Source organism: Marmota flaviventris, chromosome 1 (assembly GCF_047511675.1).
Source record: "Marmota flaviventris isolate mMarFla1 chromosome 1, mMarFla1.hap1, whole genome shotgun sequence".
Taxonomy (NCBI): domain Eukaryota; kingdom Metazoa; phylum Chordata; class Mammalia; order Rodentia; family Sciuridae; genus Marmota; species Marmota flaviventris.
In genome coordinates this window covers 57,648,352-57,676,077 of record NC_092498.1, presented here as the reverse complement: position 1 = coordinate 57,676,077, position 27,726 = coordinate 57,648,352, and the positions used below count along the sequence as shown (strand labels likewise).

General features: G+C 36.3%; 1 protein-coding gene across 7 annotated transcripts in view; it reads right to left on the bottom strand.

Moving 5' to 3' along the window:
• Positions 1 to 27,726, bottom strand: part of Srpk2 (SRSF protein kinase 2) — a 228,290-nt gene that overhangs the window by 161,101 nt on the left and 39,463 nt on the right. The window contains exon 3 of one of the 7 annotated variants that reach the window (XM_071613235.1): positions 13,425 to 13,482. The exons of the other annotated variants lie outside the window; for them this stretch is intronic. The gene's annotated coding sequence lies outside the window, so the exon portion shown is untranslated. The remainder of the gene's footprint in view (positions 1 to 13,424; positions 13,483 to 27,726) is intronic. 7 annotated transcript variants of the gene reach the window in all.

The following is a 27,726-nucleotide window of genomic DNA, read 5'->3' as shown; positions in this document are numbered from 1 at the left end:
CCTTGGGATGCTTCCCTAAAAGAACATCAGATCTGGTGGTCAGGAAGAGACCCCAGGGGAGGCATGAGAGAAGGAACATTATGTTGCCCACACCAGCAAACCACACACCTGTACCAGCTCCTAAGGACTACATGAGTTGGTCAGAGGAAACTTGCTAGTCCTTAGGGTACGGTCTGCTTTCTTGTTTCTTTCCTTCACCCCAAGGACTTTGTTCTCATGCAGCTTCATTTGGTTTTTGAAGCATGAGGCCTTTCAGCAAGTCAGTAGGGCCACAGCTCCTGGGAGAGATACGAAGAACTCAGGAGAGCACTGCCTTCCATTCACAGAAACCAGAGAAGATAGACACCCTGGTAATTCCTTTATCTTAAAAACCACAACCAGAACATGGATTCCTTCTTTAGGTCATTCAGCTGGAACCCATCATTCTTCCTCTTCATTTGTAGAGGGAGTATTCTGTTTGTTTGCTTGTCAGCTACTTCTGTCTTCCTCATTTATTTCAACTAAGAATGTTCACCTTAGAATAAAAAATGAGACCTAGAGATTAAAAGGGGGAGGAAAGTTCTTAATTTTCAATTTCCTATAAGAAAAATTTAAAATGTATGACTGATGTGCATTAAAGCAGCACTGTGTACTTAAACATATTCAAACTCTAGCCCCAAAAGGTGGATCTTGACTCCTTAGTATCTGATTCTTTACATTAAGTTTCAGCTTCCATAAGCCTGTCTCCTCATTTTATAAAATGCTGCTAAATAATTTTTGATTCATCCAACTGAATGATTACATAGGAAAAAACACAAGCATGTTTTTACTAAGTGATAAAGAGCAGTTAGAACCTGCTGTTTTGGATCTTTCACAAAGAGCTGGGGAAAATACTATTTCAAGAAAATTACTAAAGTTAATAATTAAAAGTTTCATGAAAACATGAAATTCGAAAAGGAAAATTTTGTTATAGTCTAAACCCAAGAACACATCCATATCAAAATCACAAGTGAGGACAGTGCTAACTTGTTTGTTTGATCTCAGTGGCACTGCTACAATGACAGCATCCCACCAAGATCAAAGAGTCAATGGGACCCATTGTTCAAGACCAATGGATGTAACAAAGAGTTAACTATGGCTCAGAAAGTGGTTTCATCATCCTGAAAACGTTTTTGGCTCATAGTCCATGAGTCAAAAACAATAAACCAAAAGCTCTAACAATCCAGACTGCCTATCCAGGTTATTCACCGGACTTGGCACCCAATGACTTCTGTCTGATTCCAAAAAATTGATTCTAACATCAAAGGATAAGATTTATGACTAGCGAACATTTTCAAACCCTAAAAGTGTAACAAGACCTTGAGATAGAATGTCAGCTTTGTTGAAATGAGTACACACCATTTGGAAGTCAGATTTATTTCAACTTGAGACTAATAAGTGTGTTTACAAATAAATCTCACTTAGACCATAAAAACTGCAGAACAGGGACTGGAGTTGTGGCTCAGTGGTAAAGTGCTGGCCTAGCATGTGAGAGGCCCTGGATTCGACCCTCAGCACCACATAAAAGTAAGTAAATAAAGGTACTGTGTCCATCTACAATTAAAAATATTAAAAAAAAAAAAAAACCTGCAGAGCAGTGCCACCTTATTACCTTTCTAGAATAAAGCAGGATATGCATGTTTGTATACTATAGTAAGAGGAATGTCTTGCCCAAAGACTTGGCCTGATTTTGTCTTAATTCTTCATTTCTCATTAGATAATATCTAAGCTTCACTAAGATGACCAATGGCTAAGAAAAAGTGGTAAGCTTAAAAAAAAAATTGGGTCCATCTTTTCTTTACTTTTTTTTTTTTTTTTGCTATTGTCACTACAGAAATCCAGAGATTCATGGTATGTGATGTGTAGGCAATCCAACCTAAGCACCAAGGACTGCTCTCATCCCACTTACTATACTAACTGCTACATGCTGCCTACAAATCCCCTTGAATTAGGGACACCTTGCTAAGATTCAGAGTGATCCTAAACTAGAGAGAAAACAGAAAATATATGGTTTTTAAAACCAAATTACTAACTAACTAAAAAAGATCCCTGACCTAACTGGAAAATGATATCTTTCTAGTCTAGACTATAGAAGAATCTCGAACTGTGGCATAAATATTGTTCAAAATAAAATACTTTAGGGCTGGGGTATAGCTCAGTGGTAGAGCACTTGCCTTGCATATATGAGGCATTGGGTTTGATCCTCAGCACCACATAAAAATAAATAAATAAATAAATAGATTGTGTCCATCTACAAGTAAAATAAAATACATTAGACCAAAATCATATTTTTACAGATTTTTATGTTCTCTGGGATTTTTTTAATCCTCAGGGAGAGAATATAAGATGTTTACTTAACAAAAATTCTGCTGTCTACTAATTCATCACAGCACTAGTCCATGCAAAGGAATTATATTTTCATTTATCTAGAGAAATAACTTCTTAAATCTATGCTGTCTCCCTCATTCTTCTTTTATTTTAATTCTTTTGCATAATTTAGGGAAGTCAAGTGCTGAATTACACAACAGGAAGAAGCAGCACACTGTATAGCAGGAAAAGCTCTTCCTCTGCCCTCCTCAATTTAGCAGGTACAACCCCTGAATCAAATGGAAAATAGACGAACTGGACAAAAAAAATATATTTATTCATGCAATACTTACATACACAGGAGAATTACTAAGTAACTCAATGAAGTAGTTAGAATTGGGGTTTATGTACTTCCCCCCCCCCCCCCAGTGCTGAGTATTAAAGCCAGGGTCTCAAGCATGGGGCTTATACACTGTCTAAACCAAAGATAACTGTAGAGAAAGGGTTAAAGAAAGGAAAGGATGTTTTAGGCTTTAGGGAAGTATAAATTGGAAAGGCAACTAGGACATGTAAGGTAAACAAGGGTTGGTTAGTAAGGAACATCTTCAAATATGAAAAATTATGTACTGCTTTTTAGAAAGGGGATGGGCAGAGAACTAAATGCATTCCACTTAAAATTAAATGTTTTCCTTAAACCAAAGTTGTGTATTTGGGGGCATACTCAGACCCCCTTCAACATGCTTATGGAACCAACATAAAGGAGTATAAAATTAGGAGGAGCTGGGGTTGAGTATTTGCCTAGTCCTGGGTTTGATCACCAACACCATAAATAAAAAGAGTGTGGGGATGCCTCTTAAAAAAAAAAAATAGGTGTTGAAGTTGTAGCTCAGTTGTAAAGAGCGCTTGCACATAGGAGGCACTGGGTTCAATCCTAGCACCACATAAAAAAAAATTAACAAAATAAAGATATTGTGTCCATCTACTACTAAAAATTAAAAATAGTATAACAAGTAAAACTCTACATCATGTACCACCAGAAGAATGAGAAGTTATACATACATCTATTTATGTATAATGTGTCAAAATGCAATCTATTGTCATGTGTAAATAATTAGGACAAATTTTTAAATTTTTTTTTAAATGGTAGATAGAAAGATAGATACAATTTATGTCTGATACACTTTTAGAAGCCCTGAGTAATCATGAGAATTCTGCTGGACTTGAATACTAATTTGCACTTTGGTGTTGTCATTTTTCACTTTGCATGGAGAGAAGAAGCACTGTGATCTTTTCAGGGCCTTGGGCCTTGGAGGGTTAGGCCCTGGAGGGTTAGTTTCCTCTACACTCTCACTTCATACATTTAAATATGTTTAACAAAACTACCATAAATCAATAGATTCACATATTAATGAAAGCATAATAACTATGAATTACTACTGCAAAGGACATTTCATTAGAACCAAACTGTTTTAAATAAAAATTTTTATACTTAAGAGACTGTAACACAGTCATCTTCTGGTCAACACTTTTAAACTAGACAAACAACATTCTTTTGAAATCTCATGAAGGAAAGGAGTGAGGGTTTTTCTACCCATGAAGTAGCAGGATGTACCCTGTTTGAACAAAGAAAAAAACAGTCACGAAGGAAAACATGCTGGCTTACTGTGGCCCTTGCCCTGGCAAGCTGCCACCTCCAGTTGGAGAAGCGTTTAGTCAAAACACAAATGTCTTCATCTGCAGTTCATCTTAATGTTGTATGTGTCTCTAGCTTAAGTAGAAAATAAGTTTTATGAAGAAAATCTCGTGAGTTTCTCAGAATTAGAACTATGCCAGGAGCATTTTATTTAAAAAAGAAAAATCATATCAAAAGGGGGGGAAACAGGTTAAATATAAAAAAAGGAAAAAAATGTCTGAACATGAACTCACAATTTGTGTGTGGAAATACAGACCTACACTCACAGTCAGGCATCAAATCATCATGCCATCCTAATTTTGAAAAGGGAACACAATCTTTTTCCTCTTATTCTAGGTACATGCAGCTATCTGAGGCCTGGAAACACAAAGGCAGCTCAAGAAGAGGATTTAGTTGAAGGGGTCACATTTTTAATGTAAAAGAGATAATGAACTCACTTCCCCCAAGGGGAAGAAGAGTGAGACTAATCAATTAAAGTAATTAATTTTTATTGCTATTTTAGTAGAGTCTTACTGCTGAAAAATTTAGAAGTGCAACTCTGCTCCATCTGGTATGATGGATACAATTGACACTTTTCCTAAAGCAAGAAAGCCTTATTATTAAAAAAAAAAAAAAAAAGGATTCCATGATCTTTTTAAAAGGATAAACAAATCAACAAACAAAAGAGTATATATAGAACCAAATGATTGTCTATGTATTAAGGACATGTTCTTTTCTATGTATAGTAAGTGCTCGCTGTAAAACTTAAGTCTAGTAAATAGTGGCCTGGGGCTCAGAGGAACACACAGTAGCAGCAATGGTTGGTTGATCAGTATGTAGGATTTAATACAGAATCCAGATTAATTTATATTCAAAGTGACTGTATGACACTGTGTACAAATTTTTTCCCTTTTTTCTACATTACCTACATTAACTATAAGTATATATTATAAAAAACAAAAATCATATACTTTTATAATCATCATAACAATTTAACAGTGAAGTGAAATGTACAATGGTGATTAGAATTGTGGGCACTGGAAGACTACCTGTACTACAACAGTAGCTCCAAAAATTCAAATTACTTATTACACCTAACCCTCAATTCTGTCATCTACAAAATAAGACAAGAGTACCAGCACCACCGAGCACAGTTGCACACACCTGTAATCCCAGCCACTCGGGAGGCTGAGGAAGGAGATATCAAGAGTTCAAAGCCAGCCTCAGCAAAAGCGAGGCACTCAGAAATTCAGTGAGACCCTTTCTCTAAAATAAAATAAAAAATAGGGCTGGGGAATGTAGCTTAGTGGTTAAGCACCCCTGGGTTCAATGCCCAGTACCTTTAAAAAAAAAAAAGAGTACCAGTACCTCATAAGATTGTAGTGAGAATGACACAAATATACAAGAAAGTATTTTTGCAAAGTACTTGGTAAAGTGGGGGAACTTAAGTTGAAGGCTTATCACTCAAATATGTTCCCCAAGCTAGCAGTTTGGGAATAGAGATTTCTTGCTCCACCTGGAGGCCCTAACAGTTCATGACACTTTTCATGGAAAATTAATTCTGTACAAAGGACAATTTTTTTTAAACATCCTGGAAGAAGCCCTATCCTTCTGCCAACTAACTGTGAAAGAGACTAAGATGGCACCTGAACATTTCTTTTGCTCTTTCTTCTCCCATTTCACCTTACAAGCACTCACAGTGTTTAACAGAACTCACTATTTTCTCTGCACACCCAAGAAAACTCATTCTTTTATGGGCTGGATTTTTGTGTTTGCGTGTGTGGAAAAATGGAAAGTCCTACATTGTAGAATTCCTATACAAGGCAATCAACAAGAAAAAGGGGTTCCCTTAAGGAAAGGTGGACATGATGGACATGTATTGATTTTTTCATTGGTGCATTCATTATAAGTAATAGTGGGATTCATTGTTACATATTCATACATGCACACAATATAGTTTGTTCAATATCATTCCCCAATATATCCCCTTTCATTTTAGTTTACTTGTACAGACTTTAATATAATCTTTATCCTGAGGACCACCTAGAAAACTATTAATACAAAATTATAATTGTGATATTACTTTGGATTGCCAGGACTACTTCTATAGTTCCTAAAGCACCTGAGGCCTAAGCCTTTAATGTATTGGGGCAGGGGGGTAACATGAGTTTCTGCTTGCTCAACTAAAAAATTCTTTTCCTACAGACAGAGTCATGAGATTATTTTGCCCTTTTCTTTATTCAATCTGCACAACAGCTTATTAAAAGAATAGTCAGCCCACAGTATTCTTATGGCATTCATTTTTATCTTGAAGGGAGTTTCATAATAATGTAGTTAGATGACTTGAAACTTCCTGGTAAATAAATAGGGAGAATCTCCCTCTCTAGATCCACTTATCCTAGCTGGCACCCTCATCGTGTCTGTCCCCCCACTGGTAAATCTAATCAGGTGTCTCACACTTTTCTAATTCTGACCCATACTGATCGCAGTAAAATTTCTGAAGCAGATAGCTGATCTCATCATTGCCCTGCTTAATGCCCTTCTGCAGACCAACTCCCTACATCCACAGCTCTTTGCTTTAGTGAGCTTGTGATCAGTCCCCTATAAAAACCAATGGGAGTTAGGACCCTATGTCACCGAAACAATGCACACAAATTTTTCATAGTCACAACAAGAACATTATTTAATGTCTTATAATTCCAAACATAAGCAAGAAAACTCCATTTTCAATTCATAAAGGATTTAAAGATTTCTTCAGGAAAGTCCAAAAAAACTTTGCTGAAGGTAGAAAAGTCTTATTTTAAGCAAAAAACAATACACTAAAATACAGACTACTCATCAAATCTTTTTTTTTTTTTTAAGGTATCTAGGAATGTCAGAATGATAAACTTTCCCAAAACCCAATTATTTCATTTTATATGAGCTTGTGTCATTAGGGTATCCTAGATTAGTCATCCTGCTGCAGTCCTTGGAGATTCAATTCCTTGGCATTTTGTATATGTTTTAGTTTTATGTTCACTAAAGTATGAGGTTTTATCCTTAATTGGCCTCAAAGAAAGCCAGAAATACAGAAATATGCAAGAGACCCAAACCCCACTTTCTACCAAAACTCCAATCTAATGCATTTTTGTAGGTCTGACTGGAAGACAAGCAGACCATTGTTCTTTCACATCAGGGATCAAATCCCAAGTGTCTACAGCGGAAAGAGGGTAAAGCAGGCCCACTGGTAGGAGGGGTGGGACTATGGCAAACCATCTAAAAGATCTCATAAACAGCTCTCAGGAAAGCATGTTTACACAGGGAGGTCAAATCATCTCCTTCCCCCCACCCCCATACAGAGACTTCTGTGTGAAATATTACCAGTTTAGAAGCTCTGTTTGGCCGGGCAGGTTCAGGGGCACACATCTATAAGCCTCAGAGGCTGAGGCAGGAGGATCATGAGCCAGCCTTAGCAACTTGGCAGCACCCTGAGCAACTCAGCAAGACCCTGTCTCTAAATAAAATGTTTTTTAAAAGGCCTGGGGATGTGGCTCAGTTGTTAAGCACTCCTGGGTTCAATACCTGGTACAAAAAATAAAAAGCATTATTTAACCCTATTACCTCATCTAAAGTGTGATCTAGCCCAGATCCACCAGTTTGTGCTCCACTGCAGTACAGGTCTTATTTATTCTGAGCCACATACTCTGTTAGACACTGAGAGCACATAATGAAGAAGACTCAGTCTATGTCCCCAAGAGGTGCAAAAGTCAGTGGAGGAGAAAAACAGATACACTTCCATAAACACTTGGTCACTGCAAAGACAGAAGTTGGTACAGGTCTTGGGGGAGTGAGGAGTCAGGAAAGTCTTCCCTCTGGAGGGGAGATGTGAGATGAGTCCCGATAGGTCTGAACCAAACAGGAAAAGGCAGAGGCGCCAGGGCTGCAGCAGTGAGTGTAGGCATGCAATGCAAACTTGCAAAGCTAGGGAGGTGAGCAGAGAAAGGTGCCTTACTGAGTCCAAATGAAGTTTAGAGAAAAGAAACAGACTAAAGACAATTGCAAGTAGAAAACAAAACTATGAGAACAGCCCATACGCCAACGTGGAGAAAGAGCAAGTCTGGCAAACACATTCAGAATTTTAATATTTTAGTAAAATTATCTCCTAACTAAGAAAAATAGTCACATACAAAGGAGAAAATTTTATATCACCCATAAATGCTAAATGATTGCTATATTTCCTTTCTATCTAAAACTACTCAATGGGATTGGTTTCCTCAAACTTTATTCTACTTATTTTTCCCTTGATCCTTATTTTTGTCTATTGTTTTCAAGATCAATTTTGTTTACATATACAATTCAAATATGAAATTAAAAAACAATTCTAGTGACATTAATATCAAAGGCAAAGCACTTAGAATTATTAGAAAGATTATGAAAACTTGAACACTGAAAACTAGAATATACAGCTTATTTTTGGAATATCTAGTACCATCCCTAAGCCTCCTTTTCTTAACTCTGAGGACTTTATCTTCATAGAAAAAGAAGAATAATTGTCGTCCCCCATCTCCTACACACACACACACACACACACACACACAAACACACTCATAATGCTGGAGATCAAACCCAGGTATGATTTACCAGTGAGTTACATCATCTCTCTTTTTTTTTTTTCCTTTCCACTCTAATTGGTGCATTATAGCTGTACATAATGATGGGATTTGTTGTCACATAGTCATACTTGCATACTACATAACAATATAATTTGGCCAAAATTACTCCCCAGCACTTTCCCTCTTCCTCCCCTTTTTCCATCCCCTGATTTTGTCTATTTCAATTTCTCCATTTTGGCATATGTATTATTAAGCCTCAACCTTCAGTTAAATGAAGCACCAAAACACTGTTATGTATCAATTTAAAAAGCCAAACTCACTTCTCATACACATAAAATTTAAGTCAACTGCACAGGCCAGAAAGACATCCTCTATTAATTTTCACCAGAGAACCACAGTGTACAAAAAGGAGTGGCTCTGCACATAGTTTGACCCTGCTTAAGTGTTTCAATTGACTAAACACTCTACAATAAATATAAAGAGCTATTCTGCCCGAAGGAAGGAAGGGGGAAGGGGAGGGGAGGGGAGGAAGGAGGCAACCCATAGAATGGAAAGGCCAACTTGCAAATTACATATTTGGCAGGGTCTAGGATCAAAAATATATGAAGAGGAGCTAGGGTTATGGCTCAGTGGTAGAGCGCTTGCCTCGCGCATGTTAGGCACTGGGTTCAATCCTCAGCACCATACAAAAATAAATAAAATAAAGGTATTGTGTCCATCCACAACTAAAAATATTTTTTAAAATAACTATAATTTTTAAGGAATTAAGTACTGATGCACACTATGAAGTAAATGAACCTTGAAAACTTTTCAACAGGTAAATCTACAGAAACAGAAAGCTGGTGATTATCAGGTACTTACTGCTAAAATTGATAAGGTGTTTCTCTACAGAGTGATAAAAATATTGTGGAATTCAAAAACGGTGATGGTTACACAACTATGTGATATAATTAAAAACACTGAATTACAGACTTTAAATCGGTAAATTCTATGGCATGTGAATTACACCTCAATAAAAATAATTGTTTCAAGTGAGCAGCTGCTCTTTTAGAACTACAGTACCATATGTTATGGAATGAAATATTCTTTCCAAAATTCTCACACTCTATTCACCAATGTGACTATATCTAGAACCTTTAGAAGATCATTAAAGTTAAATGAGAACATAAAAATGCAGGGCCCTAATCTAATATGACTATCCTTACAACAACACAAAAAGGGGCTGGGGAATGTAGCCCAGTGGTAAGGCACCTGCCTGGCATGCTCAAGGTCACAGCAGAGAGGGGTGGGGGGAAGAGAAGACAGAAGAGAGAATAGATCTCCCTCTCTGCCCTACTCTCTTCCCTGCCCCTCCAGAGTTCCAATGTTTAACCTACCCATTCTATGGTATTTTGTTATAATTGCTCAACCTAACACACACTATAAAGTAACTAAAATAAAAGTACTTAGGTCAGGTGTTATTTTCCCATATTCAATCTTTGTAATCACAAGCAGATACCAATTCTCTTTCGTAATTTAAAACAATTTTCTCTATTTCTTTTTTCTGATCTTTGACTTTTACTAGAGGAAGCAGCAAAAGGCAGGTTGTGGTATCAATAGCTCTGCTATATGTGTTCCCTGGTGCTCTCTGGAACCAAGAGCACACAAACACTAGCACTCATTGTCCACAGGCCCTAGGGCCTGCCCTGAAAGACTGCACAGCTGCTATACCCTGTCTCTTCTTTTGCCACAGACCTACCTCACTACTGCTCCCATTTCCACTAGGTGTCGACTGTTGTCAAAACTGTTACAATATTCACCCTTTTACTCCTATGCTGTCAATCAGGGCTCTGCAATCAAAATGTGTGCCCTTACAACACCTACCTGTGTGGCTATCTGTATCAGTGCTTATACTCAGGAGTTGCCAAGTTTTATCAGCTCTAATTGGGGAAGGGGGGGGGGGGTGTCTTAAATAAGCAGAAAAAGAAAAAGCCTTGAAGACAAAATAAGTTTTAGGGTGGAGAAGACACTATTCAAGTTACCACAAAGAGTCAAAAACTCAAAAATGAGGGGAACCTGTTTAGTCAGCCAAGCTAATATAAAAGGCCTGTTACAGCTGTGACAGTCAAAAAACTCAAATGAGAAAGGGGGAGAAGGGATGCAAAAGGAAGTCAAACTCTTAAAAAGCAAGTTCTTTGGGAGTCAGAACAAATTCTTCCCTGTGTCCACAACACAAGCATTTAGTTATAGTAACAGGGCAGCAGAGTCAACAGCAAAATCATAACCATCATGGGGAAAAAAATCTGAAATAGTGAAACAGCATACAATGTATGTTACAAAGCTTCAGAACACTGAAAATTTAACATTCTTTCAAAAGCGCTACTATCTGTGTTACTTTGGACAAGTCAAAAGCTTGCTTAAGTTATTATCAAAAATGTGATTCTCCAAAGCATCCTTACATTTGTATGGTCCTTTATAATTTGCATCTAACTTGAACATCACAATTTTTCCCATCAAGAGACAAAATATCAGCTTCAATTTGCAAACTAAGCAAAATGGTATCTCAAAATACTGGGAGAGGGACTGGGGTTATGGCTCAGTGGTAGAGTCCTCGCCTAGCATGTGCAAGGTCCTGGGTTCGATCCTTAGCACCACATAAAAATAAATAAAATAAAGGTATTGTGTCCAACTACAACAAAAAAATAAATATTTTAAAGCTGGGAGTATAGCTCAGTAGTAGAGCACCCCTGGGTATAATCCCTAGTACCATAAAAAAATTTTTAATAAAAATTACTTGATATATTCCAAAGAATATATATATGGCACACATTAAACAAGTCAGTAACAAAGCAAACACCTATGAAAACTAGAGAATTAACACCAAAATATTATCCAGTGCTAATAATGAAAGTCAATTATTTTTTTCCTTTTCATACTCTTCCATGATTGTGTTTGCAATGAATATATATTACTCTTACAACTGAAAAAATAACACATACACATACAATTAGCTAAACTAACTAAAAGTATGCTAACACTAACTACTAAGAACTAATTTCAGGTTTTGAACAACTCGTTTAAGCTCTCTGAACCTGTTTCTTCATAGAAAAAAATCAGAAGATAAACTAGATAAATGTTTTCCAAACTGTGAGCTCATGTAGGTAAAGTGCTTTAATGCAGGACCTGGCATTGAGCAAACACTCAAAACATGCTAACACTGTTCACTGCTACCAACCAAAGGCTCAGTAAGTGGCAAACAGAACCTAGCAAGCAAGCAGAATTCTGCGCCCAAGCTTTCACATTAACCATTTTGCTTTTATGCTTCAAATACTGTACTCCTGGATATGATTTCAACTAGAGAAAAGGTTCCCCTGTTTTAAAGTTTTCAAATTTCTTAACTTACAGTATAATGTCATTCCAGATAATTAATTGTATTCTCATCTTTTTGGCAAGTCTAGAAATACTCCTGATGAACACATAAATAACATAAGTCTAGGAAGGCTATATCGGGCATATCTGTAATATACTGCATTAAAAAATGTTTGTTAATTCTGAGATCTTATGGCTGTTCTCCCCCTAACCCTATTTCAAATTACAAGTACTAGTCACTAAAAATCTCTGTAATTATTTCCTGGCTAGTATCATAAAACTCCCAGCCTTTTTTAAACAAAGCAGAAAGGTAAACTAATGAAAAGACACTTATCTAGGCCGTCTTCAACGCACCCTTTTAACTCACGGGAAGAAATTTCTTAAAACAGTGGAAACTATCTCTCATATTGCTTTTCAGAAAAGATTGGAAAGCAGCATTAGCTTCAATTGTCATTCACTACTCAATTAAGTTGCTCTCAAGGACTCATAAAGCACAGTACCTACACACTTTATCCTACTTTCCCTCCATGCTAAATAAGCACCTCAACAGAAAGTAAGTATAACTCTAAAAACCAGAGGGCCCATCAAACAAAGAAACTCTGCTCCTGACTTTCAACTTAGATAATACTTTTTTTGTAGTTGTAGATGAAGAGAATGCCTTTATTTTGTTAATTTTTATGTGGTGCTAAGAATCAAACCCTGTACCTCGCACCTGCTAGGCAAGCGCTCTACCACTGAGCTACAACCCTGACCCCAGCTTTGCTAATATTTTAACCCAAACCTCATTTTCGTTTTATAAATGAGATCAAAGATAAAATAAACATCAAGTGTTTCCATGACCATCTTTCTAGTCAAAGAATTCCTACTGTCCTTAGTAGCAAAAGGCCAAGGACAAGAAAAGAAGAAACAGTTGCAAGGAAACAGGAGATACAAAAGAACAAGGCAAGATTACTCTGATTTCTGGATTAACCTCTTCCCATTCCAGGCTCAGTAATATCCATCTGGAGCAAATGTGGCTTAGGGGGGCATGTGGACTTGACTGCACCCAGAGTCCAGCTCCAATCCACTAACCACCATTTATTAGTTCTATGTACTTGGGCAAGCTATTTGACCTCTCAGGACCTGTTGCCTCATTAGAATGTAAGTGGCAACAATATATAGTTTACTGGAGAGTAATGAGACTTAAATGAGAATGAATAAAATACTGCCATAAGCATTTGTTCCCTCTTCCATTCTTTCATACCTGAAAACTAGGCTCTCAGTCTGATACTTACCTTCCACCTCCAGGGGCATGGCAGGAGGAAGAGCTGCTACATAGCAACTCAATAGTGCAAATGTCCATTCTCATGAGGTTACAGATACCCACATAAATTTATACTATCAAAACCATTTTCATAATAATTCAAGACATCATGTGCCATTTTCTCTGTGTCAATATTGGCACTAACAAGGTAAAAGGCAGTGGATAAAACTGCTGAAAATCTTACCACAAATCAGGGCAGTGGTCCCAGACTGTACAGCAGTTCCGTATTCATTGACAAGGATCTGCAGTTAAGATAATGCCAGCTTCACTTCAGAATGTTCTTGAGAACAGTTTTTTTTTTTCAATATCTTTTTTTAAGTTGTTGATAGACCTTTATTTATTTATATGTGGTGCTGAGAATCAAAACCAGTGCTTCACACGTGCCAGGCAAGTGAGCTACCGCTGAGCCACAGCTTGAGAACAGTTTTTAAATATTAATTTAATTAACCTCAACCTTGAGTACACACAATTGTTTAATACTGTGTGATAAATTGAGAAGCATTCCTGCTGCACAAAAATGCACATCTCAAGGAGAAACTCATGTGCAGCTGCTTCACGTGCTTTTTGCAGGGAACAATATTCTCAGCTGACTAAAAGACAAGCCTTGATACTCAAACCTAAGTACCTGTCAGGTCCTTTCTCAAAAATGAACCTGTTGCTTTAAAAAAAAAAAAAAAAAAAAAAACAGCTGACGCAAGGATACAGGATGGGTTTGAAGATTTTCTTCACACACTTCAAGCAGGCTGGGGATACAGTTCAGTTGGTAGAGTGCATGCCTCGTATGCATAAAGCCCTGGGTTCAATCCCCAGCACCACCAAATAATAATAATATCATCAGATATATTCTACTTCAACCAACATAATGTATCTTAACAGACTAAAGACAAAAGTAAATATGAGAAGCTAGTTCTATTAAGCCAGACGTTAAAGAGATTTGTAAAAACGTAAAACAATGCCATTCTCACTAATTTCAAACATATCTATTTTAAAATATGCTATTTTGCTAACATTCAATGAACTTGCTGTCATTTTAAATTAATCAGAAAACACATTTTGAAAATTTCTCAATTTTATTTCTTAAACAGTAAGCATCAATAGATATGAACCACATTTATTAATTTCTTTGGGTTTCTATATAATTTTTAAGAGTCTGCAAGCACTTGAGAGAGCAACCTGTTTAGGAATCACTGTTGGTTGTAAATTAGTACAGCCACTATCAGAGTCAGTATGGAGGTTCCTCAAAAGACTAGTTGTGTAACCATCATATGACCTAATTATACCATTCCTCAGTACTTATCCAAAAAAAATTAAGTTAGCATACTACAGAGATGCATGCATGCCCATATTTATAGCAGCACAATTCACAACAGCCAAGTTATGGAATCAGCCTAGATATTGGCCAAAAATCAACAAGTAGCAGGGGAGTGACACATGCCTATAATCCCAGGAGCTAGGGAGGCTGAGACAGGAGGACCCATGAGTTTAAACCCAGCCTCAGCAACAGTGATGCCCTAAGCAACAACTCAGTGAGACCCTGTCTCTAAATAAAATACAAAATAGGGCTGGGATGTGGCTCAGTGGTTGAGTACCCTGGAGTTCAATCCCCGGTACCCACCCCCCACCACAAAAAAAAAAATGAACGAGTAAAGAAAATGTTGCATATACACAATGGAGTTTTATTCAGTCATAAAGAACAATAAAATTTATATCATTTGCAGAAAAATGAATGGAAGTAGAGAACATCACATTAGGCAAAATAAGCCAAACTCAGAAAGTTAAGAGTTGGATGTTTCCTCTTGTATATGGAAGCAAGAGAAAAAAGGGGTAGAGGGACGGGAAGGGATCTCATGAAAAAAGAAGAGGGACCTGTGGAGTAAAGAAAGGGGATCTGGGGCTGGGGTTGTGGTTCAGCAGTGAAGCGCTCGCGTAGCACATGCAAGGCCCTAAGTTCAATAGTCAGCACCACATAAAAATAAATAAATAAAATATAGGTATTGTGTCTAATAACAATTAAAAAAATAAATATTTTTTTAAAAAAGAAAGAAACGGGATCAGGAGCCAGGCACAGTGGCTCCTATAATCCCAGCAGCTTGGGAGGCTGAGACAGGAGGATTATGAGTTCAAAGCCAGCCTCAGCAAAAGCAAGGTGTGCTAAGCAACTCGGTGAGATCTGTCTCTAAATAAAATACAAAATAGGGCTGGGGATGAGGCTCAGTGGTGGAGTGCCCCTGAGTTCGGTCCCCAATACCCCACCCCCACAAAAAAAGAAAGAAAGGAGATCAGAGGCCAGGCATGGTGGCACATTCCTGTAATCCCAGCAACTCAGGAGGTTGAGATAGGAGAATCACAAATTCAAGGCCAGACTCAGAAACTTAGTGAGGCCCTGTCTCAAAAACAAAGAAGTTGGGTGGAGATACAGCTTAGTGGCAGAGCATCTCTGGATTCAATTCCCAATACCACCCAAAAAAAAAAAAAGATGGGGGGATAAAGGAGTGCAAGGAGGAGACTGAGGAATAAAACTGATCAGATTATGTCATGTGGGCTGGGTTGTGGCTCACCTAGCACGGGCAAGGCCCTGGGTTCGATCCTCAGCACCACATAAAAAAAATTAATTAATTAATTAATTAAAGATATTGTGTCCAACTACAACTAAAAAATAAATTTTAAAAAAAAATTATGTCATGTGCATGTATAAAATTATGAATATGCCACAACAACAAAAAAATCACTGTTTAATACCATTACAAAATTCCTTAATTCAGGCTATTTGGATAAACAGAAATGTCACTTGGTAATTGCGGTTTTTATATCCTGTCACATCACTAATCTCACTTTTTATTACCCTTTGGTTGTCAAAATACTAGCTGAATTAACCCTTTATCTAATTAATTTTTAAAGAAAAAAAAAAAAAGATAGCTTCCTACTACCCTCTTGGATGTAAAGTCCTAGCCCTCCATAAAACAGAACTCAGGCACACTACAAATGCACACAACTACGGGGTTTAAGGACAACACTGTCCTTCAGTCTATACACTTGTCTTGGGCATAAAATTTTGGCTCAGACAGCAAGTATCATAAGTATTTAACATGTCTGGTGTTTAATTACTACATCTAAACAATACAGCATCACAAATCAAATGATTACAAGTTAATTTATAAATACAATGTATATGCATGAGTAAAATTCAACAAACAACATTTTCAAGTAAAACAAACAAAAACACAAAAAAGGTAAAAATGAAATTTGTTACATATTTTAAAACTTCTTTGGAAATCACAGTTAAGAAAAACATATGTTCACAATATCACCCTGTACATATCTAATTTCTTCGAAAATATAACACTGTTAAAATTCTGCATGTGCTAATCAAGGACATACACTATAAAATCCTTTCCACAGAGCCAAAGAGTTATAATAAAAATGGATCTATTACAACAAATTAGTTACAAAGAATAGAAGGGTTTAAGTACACAGCCTACTTGTTGATGGTATAATTAATTAATATCTGTAAAGCATTCATTGACAATATTAAAGGCTAAAAATTAACTTCTTTGTCCCTTCTACATTCTTGACCATTTATTTAAGAAACACATTGGTAATTAACAAGCTTAAGGTTTTATTTTCAACATCTACGTCTAAATTTAATGCATGAGATTTTAAAAAGCTGCTTTTAAAATTTTTTTCTAATTATTTTTCCAAACTATCAAGTGGTCTTTCCAGTAATCCAGTTCATCAATTGTTTAAATGATTATATTTTCTTTTTAGTTGCAGTAATGAGTAGGTTTTGTTGTATATTTAAAGCAAAGGATAAAGCACTATCTATTTTCTTTTAATGCACATGAACACACACATTGTCTTTCTCTTATTCAATCACAACACCCACACTTATCCCAAACAAGGTCTAGAGTAAACCTTTGGAGCTAGCATTCATACTTTGCTCAGGCCTCTCACCTCAATTCCTCTAACACAAAAGTGTTGCCAATACAGTCACATGAAAGAGAAAAAAAGCTACATATTTTAAATGGACCCAATTTATGTTAAACAAAATAACAAAGAAAATGTGTTAGTATAATTTGTTTAGGGTTTCTCATTTTAAAAATACATAAGGCTACATCCACCACACTGAAATCAATAGGCAAACAAAATACATTTTATAAGTGAACCAAAAGACCTAAATAAAATGGTAATAATGTAACCATTTAAGTCATATTCACTAAGCTAATTTTACATTTGTGTGACAAAAGCCTATTTATTACCAAAAGCCAGACTGCAACCCCCAAATACCTTCATATACAACTCTTTTAATAGTGAATTCCAGGTAACACCTACACACTTACACAGCAATAGAAATTTAAACATCAAGACCACTCCCTACAGCTAGGGTTGTGGTTCAGTGGTAGAGCACTCACTTAGCACGTGTGAGGCACTGGGTTTGATCCTCAACACCTCATAAAAACAAAATAAAGGTATTTTGCTCACCTACAAATAAATATATATATATATATATATATATATATATATATATATATATATATATATATAATATGTACATAAAACTGCTCAGTAGAGACAGAATAATAATAGTCTCTTCAACAAATGTTGTTAGAGCAACTGGATATCCATGCCCCCCCCCAAAAAAAAAGCTGGATCCTTCTTTCATACCATATACAAAAATGAACTCAAAATATATCAACCTAAATATAAAAGCTAAAAATAATAAAACTTTTTTTTCCCATGAAACTATGTTATTCTTTTGTGTATGTGTGTATGTGTGTGGTGCTGACGATTGAACCTACAGCTTTCAGCATGCTAGGCAAGTGCTCTACCACTGAGCTACAGCCTCGGGTCTAAAAAATTCCTAAGAAAGAAATATAAGAGCAGAATTTCACAACATTATGGGTAAGGTAACATATTCTTAGATACAACATCAAGAAAAAAGCAACAAGGGCTGGGGCTGGGGCTCAGTGGCAGAGCGCTTGCCTAGCACATGTAAGGCACTGAGTTCAATCTTTAGCACCACATAAAAATAAACAAATAACATAAAGGCATGCTGTCCTTCTGAAACTACCAAAAAAAAAGCAAGCAACAAAAATAACTGATTAGTTGGGCTTCATCAAAATTAAAATTTTTTCTACATCTAAGGACATTATCAAGGAAATAAAAAAGATAATCTTTAGAATGAGAGAAAATATTAACAAAACATAAGCCTGTAAGAGTTTAGTGCCTAGGATATATAAAGAGAAAAAAGACAAAACATCTGATTAAAATTGGCTGAAAGATTCAATAAACATTTTTTCTAAATATACAAAAAGCCAACAAGCACATGAAAAGGTGCTAAAAACTCATTAATCATTAGGAGAATCCAAATAAAAAATTAGGTATCATTTCACTTCTATAAGAATGGCTACAGCAAACATAAAAACCAGTAAGTGGAGCTGGGGTTGTGGCTCAACGATAGAAAGCTCGCCTAATATGTGTGAGGCCCTGGGTTCAATCCTCAGCACCACATAAAAATAAATAAATAAAGGCATTGCGTCCAACTACAACTAAAAAAATAAATAAATATTTAAGGAAAATAAAAACAGTAAGTGTTGGCAAAGATGTGCCAAAATTGTAATTCTTGTACACTGATGGTAGGAATATAAAATGGTATACCTGCTATGGAAAACAGTATGGTGAGTTCTAAAAAAGTTAAAACATTGGCTGGGGTATGGCTCAGTAGTAGAGTACTTGCCTCGCACAGGTAAGGTACTGGGTTCGATCCTCACCACCACATAAAAATAAATAAATAAAGATATTGTGTCCATCTATAACTAAAAAAAAATTTTAAAAAAGAAGTTAAAACATAATTACCACAACCACACGGTTCCATTCCTAGGTGTATGTATACCCAAAAGAACTAAAAACTACTTAAATACATGCACATGCATGTTGACAAAAAAGTGGAAACAACCCAAATGTCCACCAACAAATGAACAGATAAACTGTGGTATGTGCATACAATGGAATATTATTCAACCATAAAATGGAATGAAACACTGATAAATACTAAATGGATGGACCTTGGAAATATCATGATAAATACTAAATGGATGGACCTTGGGAATATCATGCTAATTGAAAAGAAGTCAGGCCCAAGGAGTCATGTGTTGTACAATTCCATTAACATGAAATACCCAGAATAGGACATAATGCAAGTTGGTGGTTGCCAGGGTACAGGAAGAGGGGGCACAGGGGAGAAACTGCTTAATGGAAACAGAGCTTTCTTTGAGGAGATATAAAATGTTTTAGGGAACTAGACAGAAGTGGTGGTTACACAACAGTGCCAATGTAAATTGTCACTTAACTCTTCACAGTCAATTTCATGTTATGTGAATTTAACCTTGGCATCTTTTTAAAAGTTTGCAGAAATGTGTCATTTACTATGAAATGCTTTCACCAGACCAGTGGTCTTTTCTTAATCCCTAAAGTCTCCCTTGGTCATAATCTGAAAGCAGCTGGAAAGCAAACACGGGGTCAAAATCATCCTATAAAAAGGATCAGAATTGTACATTTACATAAACATTGAAATTTAAAGCTAGCAGGTAGAGAATGGTGCTGTAGAAAAGCAGTAGAAAAATTAAAAGTCAAATGAACAGGAAACCTTCTATAAACTGAAGCAATGGCAAATATTCAAGTCTACATTAACACCACCAGTGTTAAAAAACGCCAGATGGCAAATGACTTCCACCTACATTTCAAAGTTCAAATTACAAAGTAGTACCACACAGAAATGGCTCTAAAACACCTATCCATATTTTGCATTTTAAACACTGCAGGCAGTCTACTACTTTTTCAACAGCTGACTATTAATGCAAATAGAATTATAACACTGGCACTGTTTAGAATGTGAAAAACAATAAAATCTTTCTTCTCAGCAACTTACTATGTACTTTATTCATCACCCAAGTGTATCAGAGCTACATAATAACACACAACAGTGCTTCTTGACTTTAAGAGTGAGTATTTTAAGGACAAAGTCAAAATACTTCATTAATTTTAAAGAAGTATGAGATAATATTCAACACTACAGGAATGATTTGGGAACATATTATTCATATCTTTCTTATAGTGCATCTGAAAAAAAAAAAACTTCATTTAAGGAAGCTTTGTTTCAAGGAATGAAATGTCAACTCAAGTATGCCCAAAAGAAGTAAATTTTTAGAAAGATCCTAAAAAATTGTTCCTTAGAGTCACTTTGACCAGACCACACATAACTAAAAAATTAACTAATCCATGTGCAATAAAAATAAACAAAATTTCTTCCCACTGAATGGGAAAAAATGTTACCAACATTTATTGAGGGTCTATCAGGCAGCATGCCTGGAATTTTCATATCTCTTACCAATGAATATCCAATGATCCTATTATTCCTATTTCACTGAAGAAGGGGCACTAGTAAGTCAACTGAAGCCATTCCACATTAATAATCACTGAGATGCAGCCCCGCTCAAACAAGACTTTCTAAGTCCCAACAACACTCTGAGAAAATGCTTGCCATTTTAGGACCTTACTCATAATGACTGGATAATCAAGTGATCTAAATCTTCATCCAAGTAAATAAAAACATTTAACAAAACAGAATAAAAAACAAGAGTATTGCTAGGCACAGTGGCGCACATCTGTAATCCCAGTGGCCAGGAGGCTGAGATAGGACGATTGTGAGTTCAAAGCCAGCCTCAGCAAAAGCAAGACACTAAGCAACTAAGTGAGACCCTGTCTCTAAATAAAATACAAAATAAGGCTGGGGATGTGGCTCAGTGGTTGAGTACCCCTGAGTTCAATTCCCAGTACCCTCCCACCCCTCAAAAAAAATATTTCACCTTATGAATAAAGAGCTCCTTTGAAATTAGTTACAAGTTCACTAATGCTTCTTGGAGAATAGGTATTAAAATATATAGGTATGAAACTATATAAACCTCATTTCTCCAGCTCTTTAACAAGATGTCACATGCGACCATCCCATGCCTTAATGAAATCAAGGCCTAGTATGGCTGAAGTAATCTGCAGAATCCCTCTGAAAAGATTATATACCATACTGTCCACATGAATCAACCAAGAGAAATGTCAAAACAAAATTCACATGTCCTCCCAATGGGGTGCTAAGAATGGAAACCAGGTCTTTTGACAAATGCTATTTTTTTAATACCTTTACTTATTTATTTTTAATGTTTTAATTAGTTACACATGACAGTACAATGATCTTGACATATTATTTATTTATTTTTTATGTAGTGCTGAGGATTGAACCCAGGGCCTCGCCTGTGCTAGGTGAGCGCTCTACCACTGAGCCATAACCCCAGACCACAAATGCTAATTTCTATTGGTACACTATAGTTACATTTAATATTGGGGTTCATTTTAGACAAAATTATATATGTATGGAGTAAACTTTGCTCCAATTCAGTCCCAAGTATTTCCCCTTTCCCTCCCCAATCCCTACTCCTGTTACCTTTATTCTACTCTACTGATCTATTTATTCATAGTTTTTAGTGCATTATGGTTATTCATAAAAGTGAAATTCATTGTACTATATTCATATATATGTTCATAGGAAAGTTTGGTCAGATTTATTCCACCATTCCTCCCTTTTCCTGTCTCTTCTCCCGCCCCATCAGTCTCCTTCTTCCACTGATCTCTCTTCAATTTTCATGGGATTCCTATACCACCACCACCATCACCTCTTTTCCCCCTTATTTTTATCTAGCTTCTGGCATGTAAGAGAAAATATTTGACCCTTCTGGGTCTGGCTTATTTCACTTAGCATGATGTTCTCCAGTTCCATCTATTTACTAGCAAATGCCATAATTTCACTCTTCTTTACGACTGAGTAAAACTCCAATGTGTGTATGTACACAAACCACACACACACACACACACACACACACACACACACACACACACATCTCCACATTTTCTTTATCCATTCATCTGTTGACAGACATTTAGGCTGGTTTGACAGCTTGGCTATTTGGGAATTGCACAGCTGTAAACACTGACATGGCTGCATCTCTATACTATGTGGATGGTATAGATCTCTTGGATATATACCAAGAAGTAAGAGAGCCAGATTATATATGGTGGTTCCCTTTCTAGTTCTTGCTTTTTTTTGTGTTGGGGTTTTTTTATTATTATTATCTCCATACTGTTTTCCATAATGGTTGTAATAATTTGCAGTCCCACCAACAATGTACAAGTATATCCCCCCCCTCATCCTCCTCAAATTTTATTATTATTTGTGTTCCTTTTTTAAAATATTTTTTGTTGTTGTAGATGGACACAATATCCACATTTATTTATTTATTTACTTGGAGCTAAGGATTGAACCCAGTGCCTCACACATGCTGGGTGAGCACTCTACTACTGAGCCACAACCACAGCCCCTTATTATCTGTATTTTTTATCATTGCCATTCTAACTGGAGTGAGATGAAATCTCAATGTAGTTTTTTTTTTTTTTGGGGGGGGGGGGCATACTGGGGATTAAAGCCAGGGGCACTCAATCACTGAGCCACATACCCAGCCCTTTTTTGTATTTTATTTAGAAACAAGGTCTCACTGATTTGCCTAATACCTCGCTTTTGCTAAGGATGGATTTAAACTCAAGATCCTCCTGCCTCAGCCTCCTGAGCCGCTGGGATTACAGGTGTGAGCCACCATGTCTGGCTCAACATAGTTTTGACTCACATTTCCCTGACTGCTAGAATTGTTTAACATTTTTTCATATATATGCTCCATTTGCATTTCTTCTTTTGAGAATGTCTACTTAGTTCTTTTGCCCATTTATTAATTAGGTCTTTTGGTTGTTGTTTGTTTTGAGGTTTTTGTGTTAAGTTTTTGTTCTTTTGGTTTGTTGGTTGTTGTTTTGTTTTGTTTTGTTTTTAGTAACAGGGATAGAACCCACTGGTACTTCACCACTGAACCATTTCCCCAGTCCCTTTTGTTTGTTTACTTTGAGACAAGGTCTAAGTTGTTTTAGGGCCTTGCTAAGTTGCTGAGGCTGGCTCTGAACTTGTGATCCTCCTGCCTCAGCCTCCCAAGCCACTGGGATGACAGGGGTGCACCACCATGCCTGGCTTATTTGAGTTCTTTATATATTCTGGATAGTAACCCCCTATTTGAAAAGCAGGTGGCAAAGATCTTCTCCCATTCTGTATGCTCTCTCTTCATGCTCCTTTCCTTTACTGTCCAGAGGTTTTTAAATTTGATCCCATTTCTTGATTCTTGGTTTTACTTCTTGAGCTTTAGAAATTATGTTAAGGAAGTTGGTACCTATGCCGATAGGAAATGTTGAGCCTACATTTTCTTCTAGCAACTGTAGAGTTACAGGTCTAATTCACAGGTCTCTGATCCACTTTGAATTGATTTTTGTGCAGGGTTTGAAAAAAGAGATCAATTTCATTCTTCTACACATGGATATCCAGTTTTCCCAGCATCATTTCTTAAAAAGGCTATCTTTTGCCGGGCACGATGGCACATGCCTGTAATCCCAGAGGCTCAAGAGGCTTAGACCAGAGGATGGAGGATTCAAAGCCAGCCTCAGCTACAGTGAGGCACTAAGCAACTCAGTGAGATCCTGTCTCTAAATGAAATACAAAATAGGCCTGGGGATGTGGCTCAGTGGTTGAGTTTTCCTGAGTTCAATCCTCAGTAACACACACACCCCCCAAAAAGCTTATCTTTTCTCCAACATATTTTTTGGCACCTTTGTATCTATATGGGTTTGTCTCTGTCTCTTCCATTCTATTCTATTGTTCTTCGTGTCTGTTTTGGTCCCAATACCATGCTGTTTTCATTACTAGTATAATTTGAGGCCCGCTGCTGTGATGCCCTCAGCATCAATCTTCTTGCTCAGAATTGAGGGTTTTTTGTGGCACCCAGATTTTCTCCCACAGTTTTGCATCCTACTTTGGGATGTCTTTTACACATCTAACTCCCCAACTAGATAACAAGATGTTGGAAAATGAGGCCAACTTCTTGCTTAACCCCAGTGCCCTTGCAATGCCCATTGTATACTGAGTGCTCAAAACTTGCTGAATGAATGGACAGAAGGTACTAAATTCAGATGAACTGATCAAACCAAGTCTCAAACCAACAAAAGTGTCTTCGAGAAGATACCAGAAATAGAAATTTATCCAATTACAAGAGGAAGCATACAAATCACTCTATTCCTTAGCTCATTACAATTTGAAACCCCAACTATATCAAAAAAAAAGGATTGGAGGGCTGGGGACGTGGCTCAAGCGGTGGCACACTTGCCTGGCATGCGCAGGGCGTTGGGTTCGATCCTCAGCACCACATTAAAATAAAATAAAGATGTTGTGTCCACCGAAAACTGAAAAATAAATACTAAAAAATTCTCTCTCTCTCTCTCTCTCTCAAAAAAAAATGGATTGGGGAAAGCAGAAAGATGGAGAGACAAAGACAAGTGCGTAAAAGGATAAACCAAATGTGGCAACATGTAAAGAACTGTTGATCCTATATAAAGGACATATGAGAAAACATTGATTTGCTCTTTTGACTTTTCTGAAATTTTTTAATTTTTCAAGGAAAATGCTGGGGGCCTGAAAGAATTCTTCCAATCCTAACAAAATTGCAACATGTATTAATGGTTCAGGCAACCTGGAAATAAACCCATGAAGAAATAAGCACCAAAAAAAAAGTCAGAAAACTCTTAGGAAGTATGCTTCCTCAAACTTTTTTTTGTGTGTGTGGGGGGGGGGGGGCGGGGGGGGGGGTTGGGCTTACAGGTGTGTACCACCACACACTCACCAACCTATTTATTTTGACAAGAGAACCAAAATCAGAAAGTGACAACACTGTTCTACCTTCACTGATTCAGCAAATACTACATATAAATCATTATTCTGACATTGAGGAAAGATAAATCAAAGAACTGAACTTTAATTGAAATTTTTTTAAAACCCTATATTACCAGAAAAAGAAAATGAATATAACCTGCAAATCATTTCAATAAAAGTTAGAATCAGTTGCAGAACTTTCAAACATCCTAATTCCTAGGTACAATGTAAACTTCAGGAAAACATAAAATTTCCCAAGTCCATGATTAATTTTTTGTAGTCTGCAGGTAATAAACCAAATAACTGCCTTATCACTCAGTTTTAAAATAAAACTGGAAACTAATCATCTATTTAAAAAAAAAATCATGACTCAAAAACGAACTATGCATATAAGAATAAAATTCTATATTGGCTGTTCAAACTAGAAGGGATATAGTAAGGCTATAAGCACACAATGTTTATTTGTGGAAAACTCAAATGTTATTTTATTTATGATTTATACTATTTTTCTTAAAATTTTCTTTTAAAAATCATATTCATCTGTTAATAAGGCTATCTTTGTTGCCACCTACTGGTTAATTCACCTACTAGTGAATTGTCATTTCACATCAAATATTCACTACTATTAATGTAAAAGAGACCAAAAAAATCTTAATAACGCTTTCTTTTTAATAATGTTTTACTAAATTATCATGACAAATTCCTCATTGGAGGAGTTTTTAATCTATATCAAAAGTTAATGGACCAGGCAAGGTGTGGTAGCCCAAGCCTGTAATCCCAGCGGCTCAGGAGGCTGAGGCAGGAGGATCCCGAGCTCAAAGCCAGCCTTAGCAAAAGTGAGATGCTAAGCAACTCAGTGAGACCCTGTCTCTAAACAAAATATTTTTTAAAAGGGCTGGGATTGTGGCTTGGTGGCTAAGCACCACTGGGTTCAATCCCCAGTACCAAAAAAAAAAAAAAAAAATAGTTAATGGTACCTTGACTTTTAACAATATCCTCACATATAATTATCATTAGTGTGCTGGGACTGTTAAAATACCATAACAATTCATGAGCAACATAAAATCCTCATTTAATGAAAATAGTTTCTGAACACTTCTTTATTTTTTAAAAACTGAAATAGTTGTATGTACCAATTTATTAGAATACTGGAGTTACGTAAAAATTTAGGATATTACCATCTTTTTACAATTGATTACTTAGGATCAGAATTCAAACAAAAAGTTTACCCCTAACATTTGTTTGCTATGTGTTTTAAATATCTTTTACTCTATAGCAGTCCCTCCCATCCTCTATGTTCTTCCCTTTTTCACACTATAGGTTGAAGAGGAGAAAGTACCTGTTGTACTATTGCAATGTTTTTTTTAAAAAAATCTACGATTATATTTACCCAGATTAAAAAGTATACCAAAGTAACACATAATTTTATTAATTTTGTTAGTGTGATTATATTTTTAAAAACACTTCCAAATCTTTTAGTGGTTGCTAAGTACTAAAGTATGTCTTTGCAAATTTTATATGCTTTAGTCCTAAATTCCAATGTGGTGGTAATCAGTGGCAGAGCCTTTGGGATTTAATTAGGGATATGTAAAATCATGAAAGTGGGGCCTTCATGATGGGACTGAAGCACTCAGAGACACCAGAGACCTTGGGTTCTCATTCTTGTGCATGTGAGGACACTGAGAGAAGGTGCCTCATCTGCAAGACAGGAAGAGAAACCTCACCAGAACTTAATGACTCAGGCATTCTTGGACTTACTGCTTCCAACAAATGTTTGTTGTTTAAGGTACCTCAGTATATGCTATCTATCTAAGCATTTTTATGGCATCCCAGGCCGACTATGACAGCAATGCATATGGAATACAAAGGAAAATATCAGAGATCTTCTTTAGAATGCATTTGCACAATAAGGAAAAACAAGAAATGGAGCAAAATCCTAATAATTGTTAAATTTTTATGACAGGTAGTTGGGGGTTTTAATATGCCATCCACTCAAAATATGTTTGAAATTTAAAAGTAACTTTAAAATAGAATGCATAAAAAAAGAAAAGAATGTATAAGCCAGGCATGGTGGTGCATATCTGTCATCCCAGCAACTCAGCAAGAAGATCACAAGTTCAAAACCCGCCTTAGCAACATGGCAAAGCCCTAAGCAACTTAAACCCTGTCTCAAAATAAAAATAAATAAAGAAATAAATTAGGGGGCTGGGGATGTGGCTCAAGCGGTAGCGCGCTCACTTGGCACGCGTGCGGCCCGGGTTCGATCCTCAGCACCACATACAAACAAAGATGTTGTGTCCGCCAAATACTAAAAAATAAATATTAAAATTCTCTCTCTCCCTCTCTCTCAAAAAAAAAAATATTAAAAAAAAAAAGAAAAGAAATAAATTAGGTTAGGGATGTGGCTCAGTGGTTAAGTACCCCTGGGCTCAATTTCTAGGGCCAAAAACAAAAATAAAAGTAAATATTTTTAAAAAAAAAAACTTTTTTATCCAATTCCTATAACCAAAACCCTAAAAATATATTAGTATAAAGTACTAATCTGAAATTATTATGAAGCAAAAAAAAAGGAAAGGTAACTCAAAATTTTATCATCTTTAAATTTAGTAAAAACTGCTACAAAGTTTTTTAAATAATCTAAGTGTCC